The sequence below is a fragment of the Chenopodium album genome, chromosome 12 (assembly GCF_948465745.1).
Source record: "Chenopodium album chromosome 12, dcCheAlbu1.1, whole genome shotgun sequence".
NCBI lineage: Eukaryota > Viridiplantae > Streptophyta > Magnoliopsida > Caryophyllales > Amaranthaceae > Chenopodium > Chenopodium album.
The window spans coordinates 2,930,062-2,950,131 of NC_137845.1; positions in this window are offsets into that span (position 1 = coordinate 2,930,062).

Sequence of the window (20,070 nt, forward strand, 5' to 3'; positions counted from 1 at the left end):
GCAGGACACTGTATATTAACATAATTACATGTACATATATATACACAAAACCTTATTAAGTCCTTAATGTAAACTATTATTTAGTGCATGTATATTTTTACGTAAAGGCATATATAATTTGTCGGATGTGTTGTCAGTGATCAATTGTTTTTTTATTGTTAATATGATATTCCAACCTTTCATATAAATCGAGACAATCTCATCAAATGTCTTTTTTATAGATTAGTGGTATACATCTAGCTCAATCGTTAAATTAAGTTTTATAATGATAATTAAATATGTAGTGCAATCCACCTTATTGTATCTATTGCATGCTAAATTTGTAGCCTGATTACTTATTAATATACCTTTTAGCTCATAATGATGATGACAATTTTGCTACCATCAATTGACATTATTTTTATGATAAACCCCTTTTGTGGAGATATTAACTACTCGTACTTAACGATCTTCAATATACACATTTAACTATTGATATCTTTATTTAATTAGGTGCAAGTAAAAAATGAAAAAAAAAATATATATATTTTTTAAAATTTTATTATATTAAAATGAATCCAACAAGATTATACCACACACTAGTGTTTTTCTAAAATCTGAACTATAATTTACAATCATAGTTTGAAAACTTTAATTTGACCACATAAATAGTGCACATGGAGAACTTAATAGGATGGAGAAAGTGTAGTGCAAGATTGCATTTTAGTCGAGTTACACTCAACTGCATAGTTAAGTTGAGTTTTATATACCTATTTTTTACTAAACTAATAATTTAAACTTAAATAACTTGATTGAAATATTACTCCTTAAAACTTATTTTAGCTATATATTGAAACTAGTTTTGTGCCCGTGTGATGGCCGGGTTATTTATTGAATTTTAAGATAAATTTTTAATTTATATGTCAAATTTTAAAATATATCATTGATACAAAATTAGTTATGAATTGATGTGCTTTTGTGAAGATTTGTTATTTAGTAGGCATGTAATGACTAATAATAATGTTGGTGGAAATATTCGATTTAATACATTAAAAAAATAAAAAATTAGCAAAAAAATAAAATAAATGTTTAGTGTTATATGATAAATGGATGTTTTACACTTTAAACTATTTCCTTTGCTCCAAAAAATGTAATGACAAATTATATGATAATTTTTGAGAATTATAATCTAATAATGTTTTTGAATAAAATTATAATTCAATTTGTACATCTGAAATATTGGTATTTTATCGAAAATAAAACTCTAAACTAACAATTTTATTCTAAAATTTTATCCAAATAGAATTCTGAACGAACTTTTTTATCTTATGAAATCTATTTAAATCTATCCAACATGGCGCGACACTTGGCGAAAAGTTAGAACGCCAAGTGTCATTGCCTTGTGGCCTGACTAAAAGTTTAGCTTTATATATTAGTTATATGATAGGATAATCTTTATTTTCAAAAAGACTTGCGTGGACCTGGTCCACAATAATATTATTGTGGACCCGAGATTTATATACACGCAACTGACATTATATTAAACATGGTGACCCTTATATTTAACATAGTAACCTTATTTTTAACATAGTAACCTTTATTAAAACTTGTATAACGTTTAATATAATTGTGAACTTGAATACGACGTTATGACTCTAATTTTAACATAGTGATCTTTTTTATTCATATTGACCAGTATATAAAATATTTCATTAAAAAATTAACCTCTTATAGCCTATATAGTACTAAAATGAATTTTATTTCAACATAGTGACCTTATTTTTATTATAGTGACTTCTTTTTTTAATTAATAAAACAACTATAATTTCTCTAATATTAGTGGTCCACAATAAATTAGTGTGAACCAAGTTCATTTAAGAATTTGTGCTTTATTTTTCTTGCCGAACTTAATTTATCCAACTAACTTTATCTCTTTTGTCAAAAAGTAATATTTATTTTTTCTAAATTTATTATATTATAAAACATTATTTTACCCCTTATTTGAACTTAGCTAGTTTTTACAAATATTTATATATGGCTTGCTACACGGTCACGAGCGTTACTTCGTTAGTGTTATACGGGTTACAAGTTCATTGTTACAAGGGTTACTTTGTCAATATTATAGGGGTTACTCGGGGATTACTTGGTCAATATTACAGAAGTTATTCGTTCAGTATCATAGAGGTTACTTTGTTATTTTACAAGCAGCCACATAATATGGTCAGCCACACACAAAACGCACTGGCTAGTTTTTTTATAAATAAGTAGACAGAATAAGATGAATAGTATAATAAGATCTTACTACGTAGTATATGGAATTATAAAGTATGTTTTTCCTTAAATTTTTTTTTCAGACTGATAAACCGAAAATAAGGGATTACGGAGTATGTTTTGTCTATTTTGTTACGTATAAAGTCCCTCAAACGAAAGATGACTTAAAAATCTTATCTTTTTAACATAAAGATCGACGAGTCGGCGTTTAGAACGTTGAACGTAATAAGTGGCATCACACAAAATGTGTTATATGCAAAAGCTTGAGATATTAAACATCATGTTAGTTGAGTAACGTAGTAATCCCCCAAAAATGGGGGAGTGTAGAAGGTGTACGTGGGAATATGAGTTGCTCTTTGGGAGTTGGGATTTTATTTCTCATTCTTAATTAATTCTATCGTTATTCTTACTATTTTCAGTTTCTAACCGCCTTACAATTATCCATTTTTCAGACCTTCCAAACAATTGAGAGGCTTCATTTGTAGTTTTATACTTTGTGTTTGTCTACTACATAGTACTGTACATACACAGCCTATTATTTGTACTCCGTAATAAATTGTGTCTAACGGAGTAATAATAACAATCGTGAGTTACTTTTATTACCTGCTTTCTAAATTATGTCTCATAATCAATTAATGTTCTATTCATTTGAATTTTCAAAAAAATAAAATAAAATATGTTCTATTCATTTGAAATATGATGAGTATACACTATTACTCCGTGTAATATGTTTTTATTTTGAATTGATTAAATTTCAGCGCTCTTCATATTATGGTTTTTTAATAGTACACCACTAAGGGCTTGTTCCGATTTACTGAAAATAACTGAACTAAATTGATTGGGGCTGAACGAAATTGATTGAGAGTAGGTTGAATTGAACTCAACTCAACTAAACTAAACTGAATAGAGCTGAAATGAATTGTTTATAAAAGAAGGGAATTAGGAACTGAAATGAACTAAATTGAACAGACCCTAAGTAGAGATATAGAGTACATCAAATCACAAATTTGGCCGTGATCTGATGTCTTAATATCAACATAACATCTCAAAATGTCAGATTCCTTTTCTTTTCTACTCTCCAATAATCAATTTAATTAATTCAGACATTGAATAAAATTCAATTTAATTTTGTATGTAAAATTCAAAATTAAGGTTTTCCGTACCGTTCAATGTATGTATGTGGTGTCCAATGTCCTAGCCCTATTAACGATAAAGTTTGATTGTACATGATTGTTTAATCATTGTATACTCATACAGTGTATATAAAATGGTGTTTAAATCAAATAATGTCTCATAAAATTAGTACTGTATGAAAATTCAATGATTGGAATAAGATTGAATATAATTAATGCAGATCGATCAAAAAACATACGAATAACTTAGTGAGATTGGAATGAAGGGTCCACTCACAGAGTTCCAAATGCATATTTGCCTATTTGGTGTATAAGTGTATAACCATGTGAGTATGTGGCCTTTCTTTTTTGGTGGGTGGCCCAATCACTACATAGTGTATATGCTTGTGCAAATATTATATGAGTTCAACCTTTGGAACGACATTTTGAGCTACTTACATTAAAATGTGATTTGATTTGTACGTGGAGTCACCTCTCTTCTTAGCTTCATTCAATTCAATGACGTTTGATGCATCATTTGAATCTTTGATTGCGGTTTAGTACCTTCATTCTGAACCACGGATAGGTTTTTTTGGGAATGACTGAACTTAATTAATCGCTTACACCATACAATACAATAATCAAATGTACAACGAAAGGATTTCATGTGTACTAGGAAAAATAGTCATGTCTCATGTGAGTTGTTCATATTGATAATCGAATAGGATTGAGAGAAGAGAACTAACATACAAGAATATGATTATATGAGTAAGTATAATTAGAAAGTGAGATACTCCGCCGACCTAATCCCAATAGAGTTACATGTTTGGTCTTCTCTCCAATCTACAATGTTTACTTTTGTGATCAAATTAATTAAAATAAAATCGATCATAAATCAAAATCAAAATGTGTCAATGTTTGAAAGATTGATTGAGGTCATCAACACGCATTTCTAAACTTAACTAGTGTGTGGTCCGGTCGATGCCCCGGGTTGCTAATTTGTACTTGTTTAGTTTGCTAATGTAGTTTGATTGTTTAGATAGTAAGACTTGTTAGTTTCGAGTTTAAGTCTTGCTATAAACATTTTTTAGTTGTCAAACTCAATCATTACATAATGGAAACAAATAGTATAATAAGCCATAGATTAACTTATCTAAGTTTACTATAATTTTGTTGGATAAAAAACACAATTAATAAATGGCTAATGTGGTAAGACTTGTAACTTAAGACTTGTTGGTCTTGAGTTCAACTCTTGTTATAAGTATTTTTTAGATGCAAACCTAATACATGTTGTGAGGGTGACATGCCATGTTTATAGTGACATGTAGCACATATTGCTGACATGTCGAACTTAATAAAAGTGACACGTAAAACATATTCTGTTTTAGGAACGGTTTTTAATATATAAGTATAGATATAGATTTCAATCTAAAAGGGATCAAATTATCATCAAGATGAATGTACATTACACATAACCCTAGGAACCCGATTCTTTGGAACATTCTCTTCCCCTTTCATTCTTGGACGGTATAACTCTTGAACTCACTTCCTACATAAGTTCCAAAGTTTGCACAATAATAACAAGTTAACTACAAGTACATTACTACAATTGTGATTAAGTGTAGATTTTTTGTACATATGTTTTCCTCTGACTATAGTTTATTATTTACGAAACTTTCATTCAAAATGATCATGAATAGTTGAGTAAGACACTTTGAATTAAACTTTGCTACTCGTTGTTTATTAATAATAATATTAATATAATACAGTATGATTAGTGTATTACACTACTTGTATTATTTATATTAAGAAATAAAGATGACTGACAAAAGTTACTTAAATTAGTAGCTTTATGCAGCTGCCGGAGAATCTTGACACACTCTTAATCCAAAGACGGAAAGTAATGAATCAAAGTGACACGTGGATAAACAGTATTAAGTCCACGTAAACTAAATGAATCTCTAAGAGATCACCAGATCATAGAAGAAGTATACGTGTAAGCAGATAATTGGAAGTTGCATGGTAAAAGAGTGAGGTTTTGATTAATAATAACGGGCAATCTTGTCCTTTGAACACGTTCTTTTAAGTGACTTCCATGTGTGATTATGTAGTTGAGATCATCATTGTTGTTGTTGTTGTGAAAGTACGACTACAACACACTTTCAAAATTTTAAAGGACTACCAATCATACATCGTCTGCCCTTTTGTTTTTCTTTTCATTCTCTCCATCAATTAATGTACTCTATAGTTTTATTTATTTTTGTTCACTTCTTCTCATATTGGCTTATTTTAGAATTGTTCGGATTTGATCATATTGAAGCAAATTTCAACATTTATAAATTAATATGAATCAAACAATATCCTGTTTGTTTAAGATTTAATGAACAATAAAGTCATAAATTCTTCAAATTAGGAAATTAAATTAGATCAGACTTCGTCAAATTAAATCAAATAAGAAAAAGTAATAAGATTAAATCAAGTGAATTGAACATTACCTTAGTTTAGTCATGGCCTCATGGCTATATGTTTGATTATTTTTCCATCATATATATATTTGATCGGTCAAAAACCTTATATTTTAATATAATCTGATAATTAACAATGTACAGTATAAGAGAAAACATAGACATGTACTATGACTCTATGAGTCTATGAGTGATCAAGTCATTATGTTTTGTGCTGATGTGAAATTTTATAAAAAAAATTCATTTTTTTTTTTTATATATATGATAGATTCTAATCTCTTAATTAAGCATGACATAGGAATAATGATGGGTAGTACTCATGGAATGAAGTCAAACATTATTGTGAATTAGCACAAATTTGAAGTACTAAGAAATGAGCAATATCATGCTAATAATAACGACTTCCTCCGTTTTTTTTGGATACGTTTCTTTAGTCACGTTTGCCAATGTACGATTTCAACCGTTAATATCTTTAATTATCGATAAGTAAAAATTATAAAAAGTTAATATTATGAAAATATATACTGTGACAAATCTAACAAGATCCTACATGATTATATTTTTCATTACGTATAAATTACAAAACATGGTCAAAGGAAAGTGTGTGAATAGTGTTAAAATCAAAACGTGTCAACTAATAAAAAACGGAGGTAGTATAACAGAACAATACTTGTAAAGGCAAGAAATGCAGAGTGTGAAGACTTATAAGGTATAGTACAGGTAAAAGAAAAAAAAAAGAGAGAAAAGGATAAAAGGATTGAAGCTAAGTATGCCCATGGGCGGCGGAGGCCCGGTGCAGGTTGAGCGACCACACAGGGACCCCATAAAAAAGGGGCCCCAAAATTATTTATAATGTTTTTACTTGATTAATATTGGTTAGAATGCTCCGTGACTCAACGGTTAAACTCGAGGCCCTCAACATGAAGGTCTGGAGTTTGAAACTCCCTAGCCTAATTTTGGAACTAAATACTAGTAGTATAAGTATTTGGCCGCTAGTTGTACCCCACTACATTAACTTTTTGGTTACATGATCTGACAAAAGGTAGTCTAAAATAATCAAAAAGTCAAGTAAGAATTTTTTTTTCTTTTTTTTAATTGTTACACTCATTCTTTCTCAAAGTTACATATCCACCTTTTGCTTTCTCTCTCTAAATTTTATCTGAATATCCTAATTTGAGTAATTTCTATGGACTCTTGGTCTTAATATTTGTGTTTGTTACTTTATCATGTACGTTTGTATTTAAAAAAAGACTTATCTATAAATGATCTTGATTTGATATTATTAGAAAGTAAATTTTATATATTAAGAAAATTAAGAGTAAATTTTTTTTTTTTTTAATTCCAATTATGAGTAAACTTTTGGAATAAGTAGAAGTTACGAGTTACGAGTTACGAGTAAACTTTTGGAATAACTCAAGTTTAATTTTTTTTAGAACTTTGGGTTAGGAGCCCAATTTTAAGAGGTCGCACAGGGCCCGTTTAGTTTGCCCTGCCCCTGAGTATGCCTACAAAGGAGAAAGTGATTTTGAAATATAAAAACAAAGGAAAAAGTAATTTCAATGGTGTATGTTCAAAATTCAGTTTCGATCTTATCTCTCTCATTCAAATGTCTATTCTCAATGAATAATTTTCAATGATCAAGTTTACAATGCATGTTACAACTTTACCAAATTACCTATAGATAAGATATACTTCCTATATGATAGAGAAATTATGAATATAATTTCCATCAACCAAGTGTAATGATTTTTGACTTCTTAAGTAGTTAAGTGTAAATACCTTTCTATCCTTTTAATTTTTTTGTAGGAATATATAAGTACAAAAAAACTAATTCAACATATTTCAATCTATTAGTTTGATCAGATCAAACTGAAGTAAGTAGTATACTATGTATTAAATATTAAGAGCAGAATTATGTCCATGTTTCCTATAGTAAAATCAATCTTAATTGTGTCAAAAAAAAAAACAAAAAAACAATCTTTATTACTCCAATTGCTCTATTTCTATACCCATTGGACTATCGATCTTGATTTTTTCTTTATGATAATAAAGCTAACATCTTAATTTATGTATGTGCATCTTAATGCGCACTAGTAGTGTAAGAGTACTTGTGAATAAACTCACCAGCATGTGATCTGATGTGTAAATCCTATATTACATACTAATTTAGCACGTGTGTATTATAAACACGTCGGGAAATAAGAACCGATCAACATGGCACAAATGTTAACAAAAATAATGTGACTGGTAACAATTGGTTTCATCAATGGAGACTACCTTACCATTAAAAGTTTGCAATCTAAGATGGATAATAGCCGCAAGCTAATAATAAGTAGATATGGAAGGTATATATGGAGATATGCGATAATAGGGAAAGATATAGGTTGTTAACAAAAAAAGAGTGTTATAAATCTCTTTCTCGATGTAGACATTTTTAATTTATATCGGAAGTCATATACGAGACATAGACCATATAGCAAGATCACATCATATATTCATATCATATACAATAAGATCCAAAATTAAATATTACAACTACTTGATTATTTATTTATATATATATTTTTTAATTTTCTTTGGAAATATATGAGATGATATGCCGTAGGCCAATTGAACTACTACATCTGTTACAGGTTATGTACAACGATTAGACATTTTCCTTCTCTGCTTTATGTCAAATCGTTGTAAATAACCTGTAATGGAGGTTGTAGATAAATAATTGGATGATTGGTTGATGTTGTCTAGAAATATTTTATCATCGTGAATTATGATATGATCATATCATATATTATATATTAAATGTAAAAAGGCAAGAGTATAAATAAAGATAACAAGAAAAGTGACTTTTTTCCGTACGTGTTTTAAGATCAATGAAGAAGAATATTTTAGGAATTTATAGTATGTGCCTTTTTCTTATCTGATCTTTATTTTCTACGATTTTGCACACTTTAAGTAGTAGTATCAAATATTATTGGATTGTGATGCTGCACCTTGTTTTTTTTAAATCTTATTTTTGTGTTGTGGATTGTGATTTGTGAAGCTGTACTTTTACGTTGTCATTATTTAACGATCTATCAGTGATTCAGTGATGAGTTTAGCACTCAAAAAGAAGGAATTTTATGGCGTAAGTTTGTCTAGGATTTGAGCATCTGCACGAATCGTTTTCGAGTTATAGAAGGGTGACAGTTGCCCTTATTTATTTGATTTAAGAATCTTGGGGGTTGTTTTTTTACTGAGAGATTTGGCGTAAAAAGAGAGGTTTAACTATTTTACATCTTTAGTGAGAGTGTTTCGTTAAGAGAGATTTGAAGATTTAATGGAGAAGTTTGAGTCTAAAAACTAATGGTAAAATCACTATTTCACCTTAAACTTTATTACTTCATATAATACAAATTTACAATCTGTTATCAAGGACTCCCCTTTCTTATCAGTCATTTTAATTTGTCAAATAAAATATAATAGCATTTGCAAATAAACAACATTTGTTTACCAAAAACTTGTATACAAGCTGTCTATGTAACCAGCTAGTTAAACTAATTAGTATAACTTGCTAAGAATTAGGGCTTGTTTAGTTCATCTTAATTTCAGTTCAGTTAAGCTCCAATCAGTTAAGTTCAGTTCATTTCAGCTCCAATCAATTCAGTTCAGCTCTTAATTTACTTCTCTCATAAAATATTCATTTCAGCTCTTCAGTTCAGTTCAGCTCCAATTAGTTCAGTTCGGCTCCAATTAGTTCAGTTCGGCTCCAATTAGTTCAGTTCAGTTCAGTTCAGTTCAGTAAATGTAAACAGGCCCTTAGTATCTAACTCAAACGGATAACAATTACCAACTGACTTTCATAACTATCAAACAAGAATTTTACGAGTTTGTATTTCATCATGCAATGCACAGTTAAAATGTGAATCATTAAAAGATAGACTTTTTTCATTAGATTTATGTTTTACGTTTGTTGTTTTGTTGATAATTATTTAGTTAGAAAAAAACAATTTGGTAAAGAATTGAGAGATGCCTTCCAATTTGAAAACTTAATATAGGAATATAGGACCATTATACATTTATACAAGTTAGACTTAAGTCGCCAATATTCGGTCAGGCATGGGCCCATTTTCCGCGAACCGGCCCACATTGCACCAACCACAGCTTATAGGCCGGTTAGACATAAAGTTTTGTACTGTGTATTTGTTTTGAATAGTTCTTTGTCAAATACATAAAAAATACGAAGTAAAACATAAATTTTTTTTTTTTTTAAAAAAAAAAAAAAAGGTAAGGGATTAAAGTGGGCATTTTTTAAGCCCAGTTGATTAATTGGGCCTGGTCAATGGATTGCTGAAAGAGTTTGATTAAATATAAGAAAAGTGTTTGAATGTAGTGAAACTGGCTTCAGCCCATATCAGATGTCTCCACTTCCGGGCCTTCACCTCTCCCTTAATTGACTTTGCAGTAAAGTGTATCAAAAATTTTGTGGTTTTGTCTCATATTTGAGATCATGGATTCTATCAACATACAAGTGATACAACTGTGTACTATATGGACTATGCTCGTATGGTTTAGTATTCGTTTTTTAAATATACATTTTTTTTTACGGGAAAATATAATTTATTTAATGAATGTATAATGAATATTAAAATAAACTAGCAAATAAATCCTATATATAAAGTGAAAGGGGATTTTGGGTGATAAATTTCACTTTTTCAAAATATTCCTTTCATTTTCTTATCAAAAAAAAAAAAAAAAACCTATAAAAAAAAAAATAAATACTCCTTTTATTTTTGTTTGTTTTTTTTTTTTTATAAAAAAACTACAATCCTTAAAAAAAAAATTAAATAAAAAAAAAACCATCTGAAAAGAAGGTTTTGTATTCGTTTTTCAAATATACATTTTTTTTTACGGGAAAATATAATTCAATTAATGATTCTATAATGAATATTAAAATAAACTAGCAAATAAATCCTATATATAAAGTGAAAGGCGGTTTTGGGTGATAAATTTCACTTTTCCAAAATACCCCTTTCATTTTCTTATCAAAAAAAAAAAAAAAACCTATAAAAAAAATAATAAATACCCCTTTAATTTTTTTTTTTTTTTTTTTTTTTTTATAAAAAAACTACAATCTTTAAAAAAAAAAAAAACCATCTGAAAAGAAGGTTTAGTATTCGTTTTTTAAATATACATTTTTTACGGGAAAATATAATTCATTTAATGAATCTATAATGAATATTAAAATAAACTAGCAAATAAATCCTATATATAAAGTGAAAGGGGGTTTTGGGTGATAAATTTCACTTTTCCAAAATGCCCCTTTCATTTTCTTATCAAAAAAAAAAAAAAAAACCTATAAAAAAACTATAATAAATACCCCTTTCATTTTTGTTTTTGTTCTTGTTTTTTTTTATATATATATATAAAAACACTACAATCCTTAAAAATAAATAAATAAATAAATAAAAAAAACCATTTGAAAAGAAAAAAAAATCATCTGAAAAAAAACGGAGAATCAAGCTTAATAAATACGAGTAACTTATATATTCATACGCACTAATTTTCGTGCGTCTCTTAGCTTATAATATATAATCAATATATTTATAGTTATAATGACGTAATTAAAATACTTGAGAAGAATATAAAAAGTAATGACAATTTAAATTTACATCACTAGATGATACAACTTTAACATGTAATACTCGTAATACACATAACAAACAATACTTGACAAGTTGACATGATCCAAACGATTCATCTAATGCAACCCGATCAACTCATAGTACGTATAACAACATATCATAGTCGTACATAAATTGTAAGGTACGTCGGTGGAGAAGTGGAGAACATACCTAAAAGTGTATATTCTGGTGTCTCACCGACCAAACCTCAATTTGTGCGCACTCTTCCTCTTCGCGCCATTTTTGAATCAACTTCCCAACTACGGTAGTTAACCTCACCACGTGTCATCACCACGTAAGATCTCTCCCTTTTTCTTTCATCTTGCCACCTGTCTCTAATCTCGTGCTTAGCTGTAACCTCTATCCACCACACAGTTTTATTTTTTATTTTAATTAAATCCACTTTTATGTAGCAACTTCCAGAGTACGCCAAACACTTCATTCCCCTCCCAAAAGTATTTTTTTAAAAAAAACTTATGTATATATAGACACGTTCATTAAACCCTTTTCCTTTATTCTCGCTTTCTTAACCTAAAAGACTAAACCCTTTGTTTTCCTTAGAGAATTTGGAGATGATTAAGGAGAGTAGTAGTATGAATAAGTGTGATTATGATTATGATTATGATTACGGTTGTATGACGCCGAAGCACGACGGATGTCGTATTCCGGTATCGGAAGCGCCACCACCGGCACCGAAGAAGAGGAGGTATTCCTTTGGGAATAAACGAGTTGATCCGCCTAAGAATGGCTACTTCATTCCACCTGATTTGGAGCTTGTTTTCACTCCAATTTCTCATGCTAGGGAAGCTTGTGCTTAATTACTACTTCGTATTAATAATATGATTAGATTATTATGGGTTTTGGTATAGGGGAATATAGGTAGTTCGGGGCTTATTTTGGGTACATATTCATCATAATTTTGTTTATATTAAGTTTTATTTTTTAATTAGATGAACCTTTTTTTATCGGTTGGAGAACTTGAGATTGTAACATGTTATATTAATAATATATTAGTTTATTAGATTATTTTGGTGTTGATATGCTATTATAGTTTTATATTTTGTAGTTGATTCATTAATTAATCGATTGAGTTTGTAGTTTGTTTAATCAATTTTAGTCGTGTATAGTTTTTGCGTTGAATGCCTTTGAATTATAGTTGGAAGTAAAATTTAGTCAATGTGCAATTGTTGTGACGGCAAGTACGCAAAAATATTGGGTACGGTAAATGGGTAATGTGAACTAGTTTTGACACATTATCATAGATTCATAGCCTAAAATTACTCGTACTTTCTTAATTTGTAACTCAGAATTTATTTTAAGCTAATTTAAAGTACTACTCCGTATTTTATTTCATTTTTTCTGTTTTTTTTTTATTTATTTATTTTTTTTTATGAAAAATTATTTCATTTTTTCTAATACGGAATAATTGGTTTATATATAAAAGTATAAAATTATACAATGTGCATATTGTTTTTTCATACTCCGTAACTCATTATTGTCCATTTAATGATTAAATGAACAACTGAACAAGTGTATGTACTCAGATGTATATGGTCAATGAGTAGGCATAATTCATTTACAAATTAAAAGGTACAGTTAAACTATAAGATATAGAAGATTAGATGAAGTTAAATAAGGTTTTATTAATATTCTCTTTGATTCTAAAATCAAGAGCCTAAGTTTAAGATCAGTTGATGATGTACTATGTATAATTGAATTAAGTTAATATATATATAGATAAGTATGAGAAGTCGGGTAATGAGAACCCAGCTTAGGCTAGATCACTTGCAGAGTTTGAGTATATCTGTACATTAAGAAAACATTGTCACTCCAATTAATGATAAACTATCACTCATAAGATAATTAACTATTAACTTTCATTAAAAAAAAAAAAAAAAAAAAAAAAAAAAAAAAAAGATAGCATTCTCCCAAAGCTACTTTTTGGTGGATTTTCAAACTGGATTTTCCAGTTTGGGCCTGTCTAATGGCCATCATCTCATACTTCTACAGTCTTGGGCCACTAAATTAATGTAAACCGTGAATGCCTTTAACTTTGGTCCATGTTTTTCTAATTGGCTACTTTTTAATCACAACCAACTTATTAACTACTGTACTTGCTATTGTTAGTGTTACTACTAACTGGTTAGACTGAGAACAGGTAAGAATTTACCTTTTTACTTTTTTTTAAAGGTTTTATCTCTTATGGTCAATACAATTGACTAATTAGAATCCACTCCGTAGTATTTGTAATTATTCTATTCTATGACTTTCAGTGAAATTGGTAATATGATGGTGTTAAAGATAATTAGACGCATGTGAGTTAGGACTAATTGTCTCACATTCTAAAATAAGAGGGAGGATGACTAACTTATGACTTTATAAGCCTATAAGTCTCTATTGGGTTACTCTATCCTATAGCTATCTGTTTTAAAATGTAGCCCTACAAGGCTTGTATTTATTAGTTGGACTCTCCTTCGATGTCTTATATAGTGTTCGACTCTAATTGATCTATAAAATTGGTTGTGTTAAAGATACATATCAAACATAGAGGTCCCATGAATAACTTGTTAGAATTGGGTGCCAAATTCCGCAAATAAGAGAGCATGGACCCACCATTTTTAAGTTTTCACAACCGTGGTGATGGCTGATGAGTAGATTTGGAATATGTCAATATTAATCTTGTTAAATATTGGGGATAATAGTTCTCTCTATATTTCCATTGTATTTTCTCATTCATAATATTCGACCACATTATAATATATATAGACAATAGGAATAACTAACCCTAATATTCCTTATTATCTTAACTTCCTAAATCTATTCACAATATATATTATATATATCTTTTCACAATAATATCTCATATGATATTATTCTCATAATATCATATTATGATATACATTCTTATCTCAATACCCTCCCTCAAGTCGGAGGTGTAGATCTCGAACGTCCGACTTGGACAATAAAATAAAATTTGCTTCTGTCATCATCAAGCCGCAATATGTAATCATCCGCCTTCTAATCCTTTTGAACTTCATCACGTTACGAAATTCCTCGCCATCGAAACTATCAAATCTCTCCGTAAAAAAAATTATAATTTGTGAACTCTCACAATAATTCTCACACAATCACAATATTATACGCTAATTATGAAAATAACGTATAAAATGAATTTATTTTTTTTTCACAATCTCACACTTTTTGTTTTTCACGATCTCACAATTTCAAACAATCTCATATTATACGCAATATGAAATAACGTATAATTGAATCCCAAAAAAATTAAAAATCAAAAATTTCCGTCACAAACTCTAATAGGAGTTTGTATTTGGTAACAAATCCTCTCTCACCTCACAAACTCTTGTGAGTTTTTTTTTTTGAATTTAAGGTTCACTACTTTCACACCACGAACTCTCGTGGGTTTTGTGTTTGGTATATCAGATCACTCCCCTCACAAACTCATGTGGGTTTTGTGTTTTGTTTTTGCTTAATCTCCTACCCTTTACGAGTATGACCTCACAAACTCTTGTGTTTAGGATTTTCTCTCGTGTTTAAGGTTCTCTCTACACGAACTCTCGTGTTTAAGGTTCTCTCTACACGAACTCTCGTGTTTTCCATCCCAGGATCTCCCTAGGCTCTTGATACCATGTTAAATATTGGGGAAAATAGTTCTCTCTATATTTCCATTGTATTTTCCCATTCATAATATTCGACCACATTACAATATATATAGACAATAGGAATAACTAACCCTAATATTCCTTATTATCTTAACTTCCTAAATCTATTCACAATATATATTATATATATCTTTTCACAATAATATCTCATATGATATTATTCTCATAATATCATATTACAATATACATTCCTATCTCAATAAATCTACTTTAGGAATTGATGCCCTTCTTCTCTTTATACTTCCATAGTGCCATTTTATCAGTTTACAAACCTAAGCTGAATGCCGGCATTATATGCCCTTGGATTCTCCTGAAATGGTAGCAAGTAGCAACTATCGAGTTGCACCATTGGAGGAATTCGACAAGGATTATAATGAGTAAGTGCTGAGTTGTGTGACGTTAAATCAAACTATTATCATAAACCTCACAATAGATTATTGTAAATTCATCTCATACAGTCTGTAAGAATTATCAAATCTTATTATTACTGGTTACAATTGTTAAAGTTGCATATTTATGTTGCTACAAAGCAAAGGCGGGTTGTGCGACTAGTCATCTTAACATAACATTTCATGTAAATATTAATTTGACTATTTGTTACACGATACTTCTAGTTTATATATTGGATGAGAATATGAGATCAGCCTCAACCAAGACTAGTTGCCTGGTACCCCGATACCAAATTCCCAATCCATTAACTCTAAACAGATCAAATAATCGATATCCCACAAGTATAGTTAATTAGGTATCACTATAAGTGTCATCCTTCCACTTCCAAAGAATAACTTTATTATTCGATCTTGTAATCTAATTTAGGATTCATTAGTACAAGCGTGATATACACAAGGATTAGCTTTTCAATTCATGCAATCACTAAATGGACTTAGTGTCAAATTAGATATTAATATCCTAAGCTAGATTGATTCCTTTTTACTGTTTCAATCAATTTTTTTAATGCCTTGAGGCCCCTGATTGTGATGATTAAAATTGATAAGCACTTATATATAAAATATTAAGTCACTAATCTAGCCCTATTTATTCTGTGATTGTTTAATTATAAACATAATTATAAATTTTTCCTCACATATGCATACAATGATACAATCTATTTTAATTTCATTAATTAGATTTTAAAAAAAAAATAAAAAAAAAATTATATTCGGCAATGTTAAGGAATTGAAATCAAACACCTGTCTAAATGAATTGTCCCTCATACCATTATTTAGGTTAGTATCAATTGGCTGTTGGCGCAATGGTAATAGGGGTTGTATTTGGTAGGGATGACCGCGTGTTCGATCCCCCACACCAATTGGGAAGGTACGATAACCTAATCACCCAAAATTGAACCCGAAATCCAAATTATCCCAAAATGTAAACCGGATGGAACACCAACAAAAAAAAGATTTAGGTTAGTAGGGCTCTAAAAATTAGTTGATTTAAAAATGAGTCAAAATGAATTGAGTTACCATCGGTTTATCCAGCGAATCATATAATTTTGCAAGTTCATGTTTGACCTAAATGTTCTTTCTTATTTGCACTTGAAGCTCCAAAGAATTAAAGTCGTAGTTGTACACGTGTATAAATTTATTTATTTATTTTAAGGTAAGAAGAAAGAACTCATGAGGTCATGAGGAGAACTTCAATGTGTCAGTTTAAAAAATAGAAGCTAGACCTGAATTAGTAGTTTGAGTATTTTTGTAAGGTATATCTTCAAAGTTCTCAAATATAATTATTAAATAAATATAAATCATTAAAATTTTGACTCTAAAATGAAATGTACTGGCATGGTGGGCTTGGCAACTTTTAATTTGGTGGTGCTCATTTTACAAATTATACCCCTAAAAATTGATCAAACCCTAGTTATCTAAATTTTCCTTTATTTATTTCCCCTTTTTATTTCCCAAACTTAACCTTCACTTTACTCATAAGATGCTTCAATTCAAAAGCTTCACCCTTCTTCTTCCTCAATATAATCTCTCTATTATTTCATAGTTGGTGTTTGCAGATGCAGCATCATCGAGATTCACAAATAACCCTTTTCTTAATTAATTGATTAATTAATTAATTGGTAAGATTATATGAGAATCTTGATGATGCTGCATCAGCAGATACTTGACTCAATATCATCATGTTTGTGCTCAAATTTTCATTCATCTGAAACGAGTATTCGTACTTGTTTCGAGTTAATTATGAATCGGAGATCTCCAAGGTAATATCAACGGAGTACTAATCAATCATTCTTGTTAAATTTTGCTAAATCTAGTACTTTTTTTTCTAGGTCATATGCTAAATTTAGGTTAATTAGTGGTGTGAAGGTAGTGATTTTAATTTCGAAATCTTTTTATGTCAAATACTTCATCCTTTTGGTTGAATATGATATTTATATATCTGCTTTATTTATTGTTTTTACATACCAAAAAAGTTGAGATTTCATGAATTCATGACCTTTATTAGTTTCAATTCGATGTTATTACTCTTATATTCTAAGCAATTTTTTTGGTTTGGCATAAAGATCCTTGCATTACCTCTTTTTCGCTATCGATTAATTACCAAATAATATTTGAACAATGTGTGAAAGGTTATATATTGTTCGAGGTATGTGATTCTTATATTGTTGCAAATATTGATTAATGTTCAAAATCTATTTAATTTCCTTTGTTTTTTAATTTTCACTATTAAATTGCATATACATTTTGAATAATTGTACTTAACTTTGGAGCTCCAAATGCAATTTTTAGCCCTTTAATTTCATTCATTATTGTTGAAGAGTATGCAAAGGTCCACTTTCACTTCAACTGCAACTCACCACTTTTGAGTATAAATGATCTCAGTATTATCTCAAAAATGATGATATTTTTCGGAATTTTTTAAGTAGAGATTACTTTTAAGTAGTTATTAATGTACTATATATAGCCATTATATCAAAGTCTAATATCACCATTACTAAATTTTGCAATTTTAAGTATATTTTCTACTGCTAGTTTATATTTAACTACCCTCATTTTATATTATTTTGAAAATTTTTATATCTTACAAATAATATGAAACGGTACTACGGAAGTATTATTTGATGTTCATTTTTGTCCACCATTAATTACTGTAGAAATATACTTGTGTTATCCTTGTAACTTAGTTTCAAATTCACATGGCTTGAGATGATAAATTTGTAAGTTGGTGAAATATTATATGGTCCAATATATCCCACTTGGTATATATACTTGTTTTATGTGCAACTTTAAATATGGTGGGAAGCAATATAATGTTTGTGTATGCTGCGCTGAATTATTGAGTTTCTGATATAGTGATGTGTGTGTGCACTCACCTCTGTGCAGTCAATTGTTTTGTTCGATCTACTTGCTTGCTTTGCAACTGTATGAGCGTGTTCCCACATTTCCCTTTAGTATAGGTAATTTACTTCTGATTAGTGCTCTAAATCATCAGCAATTGTTAATATTTCCATACAACAAATGGCTTGTGTGGAATATCAGTCATGAGTAGTCACTATTCAAACTTTTTCATAATCGTGTTGATCATTTAGTTTTTTTTTTTTCCTGCAGACATAGACTCCACTTGTTTTGTTCAAAAACATTTTATAAGTTACATTTCTTTATAGAACTATTTTTTTTTTTTTTTTTTTACGACAAACAAAAGCTATTTCTTTATATAATTTCAGTAAGATCTAATAAAAATAGCTATTGAAAACATTTCCCTTATATAAATAATGAAAGTCATATTTTCATTCTTACTACTTATGGAGTACTATTTAGGGTATGTTATGATTTACTGAGCTGAACTGAATCAAAATTGTTTATGATAGAATCAAAATAGCTATTGAAAACATTTCCCTTATATAAATTGTTATGATTTACTGAGCTGAACTGAATCGAAATTGTTTATGATTTACTGAACTGAAACAGCTTTAGCAATGAGAATCAAATGGCAGGTGAATGGAGACATAACCGTACGGAATTACTTTATCATTACGCCTTTAGAATCAAATTTCAGCTTCAGGTGACTGCTGTCTCTTGACATGATTCGCTTATCTGCCGTCATATGACCTCATCAGTATTTTTATGCATTTTTTTTATTTTGCTTTATGAGTACTTTTTTTCTTTATTTTTTTCTAAAGGTTTAAGTTTGAAATTGATTTAGTAAAAAATTACTTGCACCTACTTAGAATTAGGATTTGTTCTCTTCACCTTAATTTCAATTCAGTTCATTTTCTAATTTCCTTCTCTCATAAACAATTCAATTCTATTCAGCTCACTTCAGTAAATCAGAATAGACCGTTACTCAATTGATATCATAAAACACATAGTAATATAGTATGTGCTTGAGATTGATTAATATCGGTCAAACTAATAATTAGCTTAAGCTTAATTAGAATAGCTCAATTTAATCTCGCTGTACATAAACTATTAGCATTACATTATTTGACTAACAAAGTAATAAGCTAGTCCGTACTTTAGCGGTGTAAAATATAAAAATTGTTCACAAGTCACACTAGTAGAAAAAACAAATTGGCAAGCGGTTCAAACCCCCAATGGCAAGCGGTTTTGAACCGCTCCGTATTGGGGGGCTTGCCAATAACCATTGAAATGGCAAGCGGTTCAGAACCGCTTGCCAATTGTAAAGAAAGGGCAGCGGTTTTGGCGCCAAACCGCTGCCCATTAGGGGTATTAAAAATAAATTTTTTTTTTTTTTTTTTTTTTTGGTTTTTTTCAATTAAATTGAGACATAATCAAACCATATGTAAAAATATTAATATTTGTATTAATTAATTGTTATAATATTAGAATTTCTGATTTTCAATCAAAAAAAAAAAATTAACAAAACCACGACCTCCACCCACGACCCTAACCCAAACCACCAGTCACCACCAGTCACCACCAGCCACCACCCA